This window comes from Lutra lutra, chromosome 1, assembly GCF_902655055.1.
Source record: "Lutra lutra chromosome 1, mLutLut1.2, whole genome shotgun sequence".
In the NCBI taxonomy this organism is placed as follows: domain Eukaryota; kingdom Metazoa; phylum Chordata; class Mammalia; order Carnivora; family Mustelidae; genus Lutra; species Lutra lutra.
In genome coordinates, this window is record NC_062278.1 from 141449539 (window position 1) to 141461360 (window position 11822).

An 11822-nucleotide genomic window follows, 5' to 3' on the forward strand; every position below is an offset into this window, starting at 1 on the left:
TCTTTCTTTCTTTTTTTTTTTTTTAAAGATTTTATTTATTTACTCGACAGACAGAGACCACAAGTAGGCAGAGAGGCAGGCAGAGAGAGAGAGGAGGAAGCAGGCTCCCTGCGGAGCAGAGAGCCCGATGTGGGGCTCGATCCCAGGATCCTGAGATCATGACCTGAGCCGAAGGCAGAGAGACTTAACCCACTGAGCCACCCAGGTGCCCCTGTTTCTGGGTTTTCTATTCTGTTGCACTGATCTATGTGTCTTTTTTTTGTGCCAGTGCCATATTGTCTAGATGAGTGTAGCTTTGTAATACAGCTCGAAGTCTGGAATTGTGATGCCTCCAGCTTTGGTTATCTTTTTCAATGTTCCTTTGGCTATTCAGGGTCTTTTGAGGTTCCATACAAATTTTATGATTGTTTATTCCAGCTCTATGAAAAACACTGATGGTATTTTGACAGAGATTGCTTTAAACATGTAGATTGCATTGCATAGCATAGACATTTTAACAATATATGTTTGCCTAATCCACAAGAGCGAGGAGGAGGCGGCGGCGGTGGTGGCGGCGACGCCGCCGCTGCTTCCCCTGTTTGCCTAATCCATGATCATGGAATGTTTTTCCATTTCTTTGTGTTTTCTTCAATTTCTTTCGTAAGTGTTCTATCTTTTAACACCAGTTATGTCCATTGTGCTTTTCCCTTTTATCCTTCTCCTTATTAAATGACTATCAGGTGATCCATCATGGAGCAACCATAGCACCTCAGAGCTTCTCCGCATTCATTCTAATTTGATAAACTGTGGTGAGCATGGGATTCTACATTTTTAATAAACAGCTTGCACGATTCTGAAAACAAAAATAGGTCTTTGACAATTTGACAAACATAAATGTCCACTCCTTTAATTTCTAGTCCTTTGCCTTACTTATTTATGTCACTGAGAACTCTATATGCTCCTTCTATATGAGGACTGTTTTTTTCCTCAATTCAGAAAAACTCTCATCCATGAATCTATGTCTCTGTTACACATTTTTACTGCTGTGAAGTAGAGCCTTGCTTCTGACCCTCAGCAATACGGCTCAGGCCTCACCTGCATCAGGAACATTCTGACCCAAACTATCTGCCCATTTCCCGTGTTCATGCTGTGAGCTCCTTGTAATCAAAGACATTTCTGATTGCCTGTTTATAGATTTCTGAGATGAACTATCTTTGTGAGCTTCTTCCTACCAACTACTTCTAGGTCCTATCCCAACCCATGCTCTGTTCATTGGGTCCACCCAATCTCTGGGACCAATTATCCCTGGCATAACCCTTTAATGATGATAACAGTAAAAAAAAACAAAAACAAAAAACAAACAAACAAACAAAAAACTCCCATCCAACCCTTATAAGCTCTAGAACCCAGGAAAGCAGCCCATCCTAGGGACCAGGAGAATTAATAATCAGAGAAAGACTCTGGAAAATAAAAGTCATAAGGTTATGCTTAACCATTACACACATTAAAAAGTTCACTCTCACTCAATCTCATTCACTCTACAGATATGGATTTAATACTTTTTATAAATGAGATGCTACACTAGGCATAAGGATAGAGCAATGATCAAAAGAGACAAAGTTCCCTGTCCTCAATAAGTTTGTATTCTAATGAGTAAGCAGATAATAATTAAATGAGGGGTGCCTAGGTGGCTCAGTAGGTTAAGACTCTGACTTTTGGTTTCAGCTCAGATCATGATCTAAGGGTCATGACACTGAGTCCTGCATCAGGCTCCATGCTCAGCACAGAGTCTGCTTGAGATTCTTTACCTCTTCCTCGCTCTCTGTCCCTCCTCCCACTCATGTGTGGCTATATGTGGTTTCTCTCTCCCAAATAAATAAAGTATTTTTAAAAAATAAACAATTAAATGAGCAAACATTTAGTTTGATGGTGCTATGAAGAAAAGAGGGTATAAGGAATGGCAAGAGAAAGAGTGGGAACATGAGAAGAGTTGAATTTCACATAAGATATCAGAGAAGGCTCAGTGGTGAGAGGACATGTGCATAAGCCCTCGAGGGACATGAGGGAGCAAACCATGTAGACATTGTCAGAAAGTTTCCAGGCAGAGGAAAGAGCAAGTACAGAGGTCTTGAAGAAACCATGTATTTGGTGACTAAGGAACAACAAGGGAGACCAATGTGACCAAAGTGGAGTGAGCAAAAGAGAAACTAGATAGAGGTAGGGTCAGGGGGGCAGAAGAGGCCAGATCATACAGAATCCCATTAGCAACTGAAAGGATTTAGGATTTTATTCTGAGTGGGATAGGGAGTCATTAGAAGGTTTTTAGCAAGAGGGAGACATAATCTGACATATTTGAGCAGGACTACTCTGGCAGAAGTATTGGGTATAAGACTAAATGTGAGTGAAGACAGAAGTAGAGAGACTAATTAGAAGGATATGGCAAAAATCCAGTGGAGAGATGAAGGTGATTTGAGCCAGAGTGGCAGCAGTGGTGGTGGTGAAATTGGTAGAACTCTGAGTATATTTTCAAGGCAGGGTCAACTAGATTTGTCAATGGATTTAATGTAGGATATGAGAAGAAGAGAAAAGTCAAGATGACTCCAAATGTTGGCTTATGTAATTGGCAGTCTAAAGTTGCCATTTAAGTATTTGAGAAGTCTGGAGGAAAAGTGGATTTGAATGGAAGAAAAGCATTCAGTTTGAATATGTTAAATTTGAGTCTAACTATGAGACAGATGGAGATGTTCATGAGCAATTGGGTTTTGAATCTGCATATCAGAGAGATTCAGGCTGAATATATAAATTGGATGCTATCATCATATCAATCATATTAAAAACCAAAAGAATTAGATGAGATTACCTGATGCTTGAAAAGAAAAACAGTTCGAAGAATGAGCCCTTTGTTAACAGAACATTAAGAAGAGGAGAAAATGGAAGGGGGAATGAAGAGGAAGAGTAACAAAAGACCATGAGAATAAGCAAGCAGCAAGATAAAAGGAAAACTATGAGAGAACTAATCACCAGAACCAAATAGAGAACATGTTGCAAGGAAGTAATCAACTAGATCAAATGGTGTTGAGAAGTCAAATAAGATAAAGACCAGGAATGGGCCCTTGGATTTCTCAATATTGCAGTCATTAAAGATTTTGATAAGAGCTGTTTGGGAAAGGAGTTGGAGACTAAAACCTCATATTCAAGAGAATAGAAAATTTAGGCAGTACTTTAAGAACTGATTTCCACTTTTTCATAATTACAGTTTTGTTACCACACAACCACCTTGAAATTTTTCTGCGTTCACTAAGTGTTCTAAAGCACTGTCTGAGAAATAGTGTTTTTGGCATCATATTAACCATGGAGATTATAGACATACATACACACACACACACACACACACACACACATATCCCTCCCATCCTTGCTTTTATGGAATTTAACTTGGTGAAACACAGAGCTTCAGAATAACTATGGCCATTAATGCCATGAATACTGTGTATCTTTTAAGGACTTGAATTAAATTTAGTACCTCCTGTGAATGCATTAGCAGCAGGAGAGAGGGCAGTCCATAACTACCACTTACTTTAATGAAATTAACTATAACCTGATTTTTTGCTAAAAGTAACAGGAAATTGCTCTATAATCCAAATGTATCTTAGGTAACAGTAGGAGAAAATTACTACATGATGTTCGCCTCGGTAACTTGAAGCCAATGAAAGCTTATTATCCTCATAAAGTGTATAGACTTAGTATAGTGTGTGAAGCAATGATACACTGACATACAGCTCTTTTTCTCGTTAAGCCTCCAAATGTCAAAATTCACTTATCAACTCTTAAAGTGCCATAGAGAGTAAAATAGGGATACCTGCAGATATAAAATGTGTTCTTTCATTAAGAACACGGAAGAAGTCATTACTGCTTCCTATTAAATAACCATAGTCTTTGTGGCTAACAGAAAAGAACAGTGGGCTTCTTGTGTACTCCCTGAGAGTTTAAGTCCCTTCAAAGAGTCATTAGCTTAGTGGAGAAAGTCACGCATTAAACCCCTAAGAAGAGAGAGTATTATAAAAATTGATGATTTCTATCATGAGCACCTTTCTCTCTTTCTCCTGATCGCTCCATAAAACTGAACTTGAACATAAAGTCTTTGATCCTAGGGATATTTAAAACCCACCCCTCTATTGCCCTGCCCCAGAAAGACTTCTGGAAGGAAAGGAAAGACTTTCTGGCTTTGAGCGGACTTCAGATATATTTTCTAAATATCAAACCTTTCTAAAGGCAGGAAAGTGCTAATTGTACAACAGATGTAGCATTGGTTACTTTGTGTTTGTAATTTCTTTATACTCCTTCCCAAATTTTATCAGTTAAATGATAGACCCTATTCTAAAACCCTATTCTGAAAACAAGGAGGCTGAAAATCAGAAGAATTCAGTGATAACCCAGTAACATACAGCTACTAAGACAGAAGGGTGGGATTTTTAACATGTAAGTGAGGAAGCTTATGTGGCTACATCCATGGGTGTAGGAAAGGATTATTTTTAGTTGTTAATCGTAGCACTATGGAATTTTATATCATCAAGGACCAGAGAAGATGTATTTGCTCTAATTTGAGAGGCATAATTTGCCTTAAGCAAAAAAGAAAATCAAAAATACTAAATCATTCTATTCTGTTGAAGCATGACCATATTTTCTTTCTCTAATTTAGGTAAGTAAAGGTCTAGTATTAGGAAGGGAGAAAGAGATAACATAAACCTCCCTACAAAATGAAAATGAATTTATCCAGGCAGCATTCCTATTTTCATTAGTACACCTGAAGATGAAAGTCATGACTCTATCTTTCCCACAGAAAGTTGATTTTTGAGCCTTTCACCCACATGTGTGCTGCACATTCTTGCACCTGACTCAGTGTCCTGCTTCCTCCCACCTGCCAAACTCTCCACTCTGCCCCTTTCAACATCACCCATATGCTCAACCTCTTCTCTGATCCTCAACCGAAACTTGGCTCTCTCCTGACCATATGACTTCTTCCATAGCTCTCATGAACAGTGAATTTTCATTCTGTGTACTATATACACTTCAGTGTCCAGAAGGGGCATCAAAAGTGTCCAGAAGGGCATCCTCTTCCCTCCCAATTGCTGCTCCACACCATTACTCACACTCTTCTTGAAAATTCTGACCCTTTGAGACTCATTCATTCATTCACTCTTGCCTCAACTCAGTCAGTAAATACCTACAGAGCTCCTGTTTTATACCAAGATATGTTTAAGTTCTGAGGATATGAAGACCATCATGTGACTTGATCACCTACTTACCCTTCTAGCTGCAGTCATTACACACTTTTGGCTCATTGTGCCTCATTCAGAGAGGATTTTGACATCTGTTACAGTCCTACACTCCACCACATATATGTTTACAGGGCAACTGTTCTTGGTAAGTGAACTGGTAAAAGAAGGCAAGTGAGCTGGTCTGAATTGCTTTTAACTGGACTTCTGGGTAAATAGACTAATTGTATTTTGTTAGACTGAGTCCTTACAGATACAGTAGCCTCAGCAGGATTATTAAAGATTAACTACAATAAATAAATCTAAAATCAATGTACCTATGAAGTAAAACACACTTGTCTTGAAAATATCAAATAATTTGTATAAATATCAGCCTCATAAAATAATCAACATTATGCCATACTTGCTTCTCTGCTGTGTGATGTAATAACTCTCAAAAACTCACTTGGCGCCTTTATCCATTACTCTGAACCAGAGAACACATGGAAGAAAGTGCCAGTGTAACCATGGAGGATATCACAGACTGCTCTCTTATTTGTTTACCTCTTGGTTGCCTATATTCTTGAAAGATTTGAAAAGATGGATACTAGTATTATATCTGATATGTATGACTCTCATTTGATAATTGAATCCTGGTGTTAGCTAAGGGTTCCTCCCCCACAATTCCACAACAACAACAACAACAAAAGTCCTTCTTAAATTCATTAGTTACCACCTTGTTGCTAAATCCCACAGGCATCTGTAGTCCTCATATTGGCCTTCTTAGTTTTGCTCAACAATGATGACCACTCCCTTCTGTTCAAAACGTACTCTTCCCCTGACCTCTCTGCCACCAAATGTGAAAGGTTGAATTATTTCCTCCATTACATTACCCTAATGCACAGGACAATGTCCCATAACAAAGGCTTATCCAGGCCAAAATGTTGGTAGTTCAAAGATGGCATTACCCTGCTTTATGCAATCACCTCTGAATTCTAGGTTCCATGCCATAGACACCAGATTTGGATCTCTAGTCCTTATGTGAGTTTCTGACACATATGACACATATACTAAATTTGACTTTTCCTACTTGAGTACTTCAAACTCAGATTATCCTAATACAGACTTGTGATTTTTTCCTCCAGACTTGGTTCTCTCACTTGGTATTTTATCTTACCAAATGTTACTCATCCAGAAACTCAGGAACCATCCCTAACTCTCTCTTTCCTTCAACCTATGCAGTTTATAACCACAAGCTAATGATTTGAATTTGTGAATATACATTAAGTTCATTCAGGTCTTGTCGTCTCCACCAACAGTATCTTCTCTCTACCAAGATTTCCTCCATCTCTTCTTTGGAATGTATAATCCACTTTGCCAATTAACAGTCAACTGATTCCTCTTCAAATTATTGATCATTTCCTTTATAAAACACAAATATAAACATAACACCCCCTTGCTTCAAAACAAAGAGAGAAAACATTTAAAGACTAAAATCCTCAAGGTGAATTGTAAGTAAAATGTTCTTTACATATATGGCCAAAACCAGGATACTTTTAAGAGGAAAGTGTGCTCAAGCATGCACGTATCTGGAGGTGATCATGTGTGTGCGCACGCGCACATGCACGCACATGTTTGGGAAAGGAGGTATTAAAAATTATTCTACAGAAAATATAAACAGGATTGTCTCAGACCAACTGGATGCCTTGTCAGTAAGGCCTTCTGTGCTCTGACCCCCAACTGGCTCTCAAAGTTCATCTCATATTGTCTTCCCCTCTCTTTTATCTTACCAGACAAGTTGTATTTGTATCACACTGCCTTCTACCACAGTGTCTTTGCATGTTTTTCGCTCTGTATAGAAAGTCCCCACCCATACTCCTTCAAAACTAGTAAATCTCTCTCATTCTTCAGTTACTTCCTCAGAAACATTTGTTCTTGACTCTTCAAAAATAAATAAATAAATAAATAAGCCTTCCCTTTATATACTCTCACATTATCATGTATACTTCCTTCAAAGCACAAACAGAGCCCTAATTGTGGATTTTTTTTTGTCATTTGCATTTTTTTTGTTTGTTTGTATAGTTTGTTAGAAATACTTGGACTATTAGGTTCATGAAGTATATCTTCCTGTGTCTCACAGACACTTGATGATGAAGTAATTGAATTAATTTATCAATTAATTTGGACAAAGTCATATAATAAGTTAGAAGAAACCCATTACAATTTGGGAGATCTCTACTTAAATAGGACAATATGTTGCTCTTTCTTACATTTACCCAGATATAATAGACTCTTCAATAGAATATGTATTTTCCTTTGAGCACATATATCTGGAAGGTACTACTCCAATATGCCCCAACTTCTCTGTACACTTCTAGAATAACATAAAGTATGCTCCATTAATGGGATATAAGTGCCTGTTCTTTTTTTTTTTTTTTGACTTTTCATTTAAGCACCTGTTCTTAAGAAGAGACCTGAAGCCATTAGATAGGATAGATTATTTCCTAAGCTCTTAAAGATTTCTAACAATAATAAAGAGAAGAATCAACTCTTTACAAAACATTTTCTAAAGAAGATAAGATCATGATAAAATCCAATAGAATTTTTAATTATCATCAAAATATTGAAGAAACTTATATGTAACCTTCAAGCACATAAGCTTTCATCTTAATGAAATCATTTGCAATTTGTTTTTTAAAATTTCTGATATTTCTGTGGGTCACACACCAATTAATTAAACTAGGCCTTCTTCACTTAATATCCATTCAAATACCACACACACATATCTCTCTTCTGTAATACTGCAATTATTTGCATTCACCATGGCTCTAATGGAGAAAGAACTTCCACAGGGGAATTTCTCCTTTGTCTTTAATAATGAAAAACAGATTGTTGATCAAGTAGCATAATTAAAGCTTCCAATAGGGCAGCCCAATGCAGGTTTGTTTTTCTTCCAAGACCTAAGAACTAGATTCAACTAAAAAACATACCACTTTCAGGGGCGCCTGGGTGGCTCAGTGGGTTAAAGTCTCTGCCTTCAGCTCGGGTCATGATCCCAGGGTCCTGGGATCAAGCCCTGCATCAAGCCCCGCATCAAGCCCCACATCGGGCTCTCTGCTCAGCAGGGAGCCTGTTTCCTCCTCTCTCCTCTCTCTCTGCCTGCCTCTCTGCTTACTTGTGATCTCTGTCTGTCAAATAAATAAATAAAATCTTTAAAAAAAAATACCACTTTCACAGTTCTTCCCTCTAGCTTCTCATTCTTGTATTGCTGATGTTTGGAAGTATCAAATAGAGACATTTGCTATTTCTAAAAATGTGTGTAAATTTCTTGATTTTTTAATGCAGGAAATCTGTTCAATTTTATCTTCATGAAGTCCATTTCTAAGTAGACAAGTGTGCTAGTCTGCAGTTATGTCTAAATAATTGTGTTCCAGTCACTAAACACCAGTAGGTGGTCCATTTAGTACAGCCATGCATTGTACAGCTGTCCAAAACTTTGAGGTAGTGACTTAAAATGCACAGAAAATCACAGAGAAAGCAGACACTGACAGTGAGTACCAAGAGCCTTCTCATTCCATACTGTCCACGCAACTAGCATTTATTTCTTATAAGCATTTTTGTTCATCTTTCAAAATGCCAAAAGTGTGCCTTTTAATTTAGAGTAATTTAATTTAATTTCTAACATTTGAACACAAATGGCTTTAAAAATAAAAAGGAACAAAGTAATTACATTTAATTTCATGGTTTTAGATTTCTAAAAGCCATCATATTCTCTTGTGTAACTGAAAACTTCCATTAAGAAGGGAAGAAAAAAAATCTGTGAAAGTTTTAGAACAAAAACAAAAAGAATTTATGTTGCCATTTCATTGAATATTTACTAGGAAAGATGTTTGTGGTGATTTTATGCTGCCTAGAAATGTAGAAACCATACAAAATAGAAATGCATCTAATTCTACTGAAGGAAGGCCTCATACTTTCTTCCTTAGTAAAAGTTCAAGTTGAAAATTTTTCAGAAAAAGGAATAGTCTATTTTTGGATGACTCCTTACATCTTGTGGAATATAGTACTAGATTCTTAATTTAAAAGAATAAGCCTGGAAGTAGATTAATAGTTCATTGAATAGAAGCCTTAAAAGATTATCTAATAACCTTTGTTCTTTCTATTTCATTCCCATTGGAAAACCCAAGTACACTTTAAAAGTCAATAAAGCTTTCAAAAGAAACTCATTTATTAGTAGTAACCAAGCAAGGGCCCTCCTCAACCTGAAACACACATTCCTGTAAGGACTCTCTATTTTACCCTTAGAAATATTCCTGATCATTTTTCAAGGCTTAACTAAAATTCATAACCCCAGGAGACCTTTTCCCATTGTTCCAGTTGAAATTAATCAACACTTTCCAGGTTCCCATAGTAATTTCATACTTTACAAATATTTTCATAAAATTATAAATATATTATTTACATATACATATCTAAGTAAAGGTAAGTGTAAATTTTCTTTTGTTTTATGGATATAGTCGATCTTGAACTAACTTTCTACATGGGTTCCTTAGAAGCCTGATAAAGATAGAACATCAGATTTGTCACCAGTTAATATTTGTCACCAGTTAGTAGGTAGAAATGGCTTCCTATTGATATAATATTTAATTACTTATAAGATCTTTTAAAAACTGTCAATACTTAATGAGAAGCCATGGCTTTGGACATCCTTGAGTGAAGTAATTAGATAGACTGAATGTATCTTTTGCACTGTGGCATGTCTAGTATTTTTGACAACCACATTGTATTGATTTTCAAACATTTGCCTCTCCTAAATGACAGTTCTTTTTACTAGTAATCATGAAACAATAAGCAATAATACTTGTATTTACTCATCAGTTTGAAAAGAATAATTTAAATATACTAAATTTAAATTTAAATGTTACTGGTCAGGGCGCCTGGGTGGCTCAGTGGGTTAAGCCTCTGCCTTCGGCTCAGGTCGTGATCTCAGGGTCCTGGGATCTAGCCCCGCATCGGGCTCTCTGCTCAGTGGGGAGCCTGCTTCTCCCCCTCTCTCTCTGCCTGCCTCTCTGCCAGCCTCTCTGCCTACTTGTGATCTCTCTCTCTCGGTCAAATAAATAAATAAATAAATCTTTAAATGTTACTGGTCAAAGGAATAAAATATTTCATTTATGAACTAAAATTTGCACTTGCCAAGCACAAATATGATTCCTTACTGTTCCTACTCTGTTTGAATCTTCTAAAGTCTAAACACAGATAAAAATTCCCAGTTACCATGTAAAATGATATCATTGAAATAACTAACATTCTGCTTCTTCATCCTTAGGATCTCAGTGTTATCATTGTTTATTTTCAATCTGTTGTTTAAATATAGGAATATGTACTATCACAGAATTTGGAGTTTCAGCTGTATCTAAAGCAAGCTTGAATGGTTTCAAATCACTGTGACCTTACTCCTTAAATAAACACACAGTTGAGTCTGTGTCAGAAACTTATGTGTAACTAGAAGTCTCTAAAATTCATTTCCATATAGAAGATAAAACTTACTAAGTTGTAAGTAGTAAAAACGTGTTAATCTGAAGCTAATCTATATTCTTAACAAACTTCCACTTCTACCCAAGATGAAGTAATGGGTATTGGATTTACTTTCCTACTAAAATTCTTTCCTATTGAAATTCTTTTCTAAAAAAGAATTTTTAAAAATATACCAGAAAAAATAAATACACAACAGTTTCCAGACACTGGACATCAAGCAACAAAGGATACTGGTATCTAGAGATGAGAAGTTAAAAATATTTGGCCTAAAATGGCCCCAGTTTACCAGCTAGGGAGAAAGTTTTCACTCCGTAGTGTACATTGGAAAGCACAGAGCAAAAACTAAAACAATTTTTAAGGAAGTATAATTGATATGCTAAAAGAAAAGACAAAATGAAATCCCATAAAATGCTCAATTAAAACCTTAAGCAAAAGGTAAGAACTGAAACTAAGTGGGGGAAAAAAAAAAAATGAAGTCAAAAACAATAGAGAAAGTGGCTTCCAGGCAGCCTAACCAAGAAATAAAAAGTGAAGGCACCAAGAATAGAAATTTGCACATAAGAAATTAAAAAATGGTCATCACTGTTGATCCAATGAACATTAAATGATAATGAAGTAATACTATGAATAATTCTATGCCCACAAATTTGATAACTTAAATGAAAGATGCACACTACCAAAACACATGGGGAAATAATTTATCTGAATAGGGTGTATCAAAGAAACTAAATTAAAAAATCAATAACTTCCAGAAAAAGACAGAAAGCCACTTGTATTTTAAAAAGAAGTAAAAACTATTCTTATTCTCAGATAATATGATATTATACATAGAAATTCCTAAAGAACGCACTAAAAAACAAAGTTGCAGAACATAACATCAATAAACAAAAATTGATTGTTTCTATGCACCAGCCATGAACAATCCAAAAATGAAATTTTAAAAAGTGATTCTATTTATAATAACATCAAAATATAAAACATGTAGGAATAGATTTAATGTGAGATTTATGATTCATATACCAAAAATTATAAAATGTCTTTGAAAAAAAGCTA

General features: G+C 36.1%; 1 long non-coding RNA gene across 1 annotated transcript in view; it reads left to right on the forward strand.

Moving 5' to 3' along the window:
* LOC125104970 (uncharacterized) overlaps positions 1-8765 on the forward strand; it is a 29476-nt gene extending 20711 nt beyond the window's left edge. Inside the window, exon 3 of the long non-coding RNA XR_007128773.1 lies at positions 8740-8765. This is a non-coding gene — a long non-coding RNA (uncharacterized LOC125104970). The remainder of the gene's footprint in view (positions 1-8739) is intronic.
* Positions 8766-11822: the final 3057 nt, after the last annotated feature.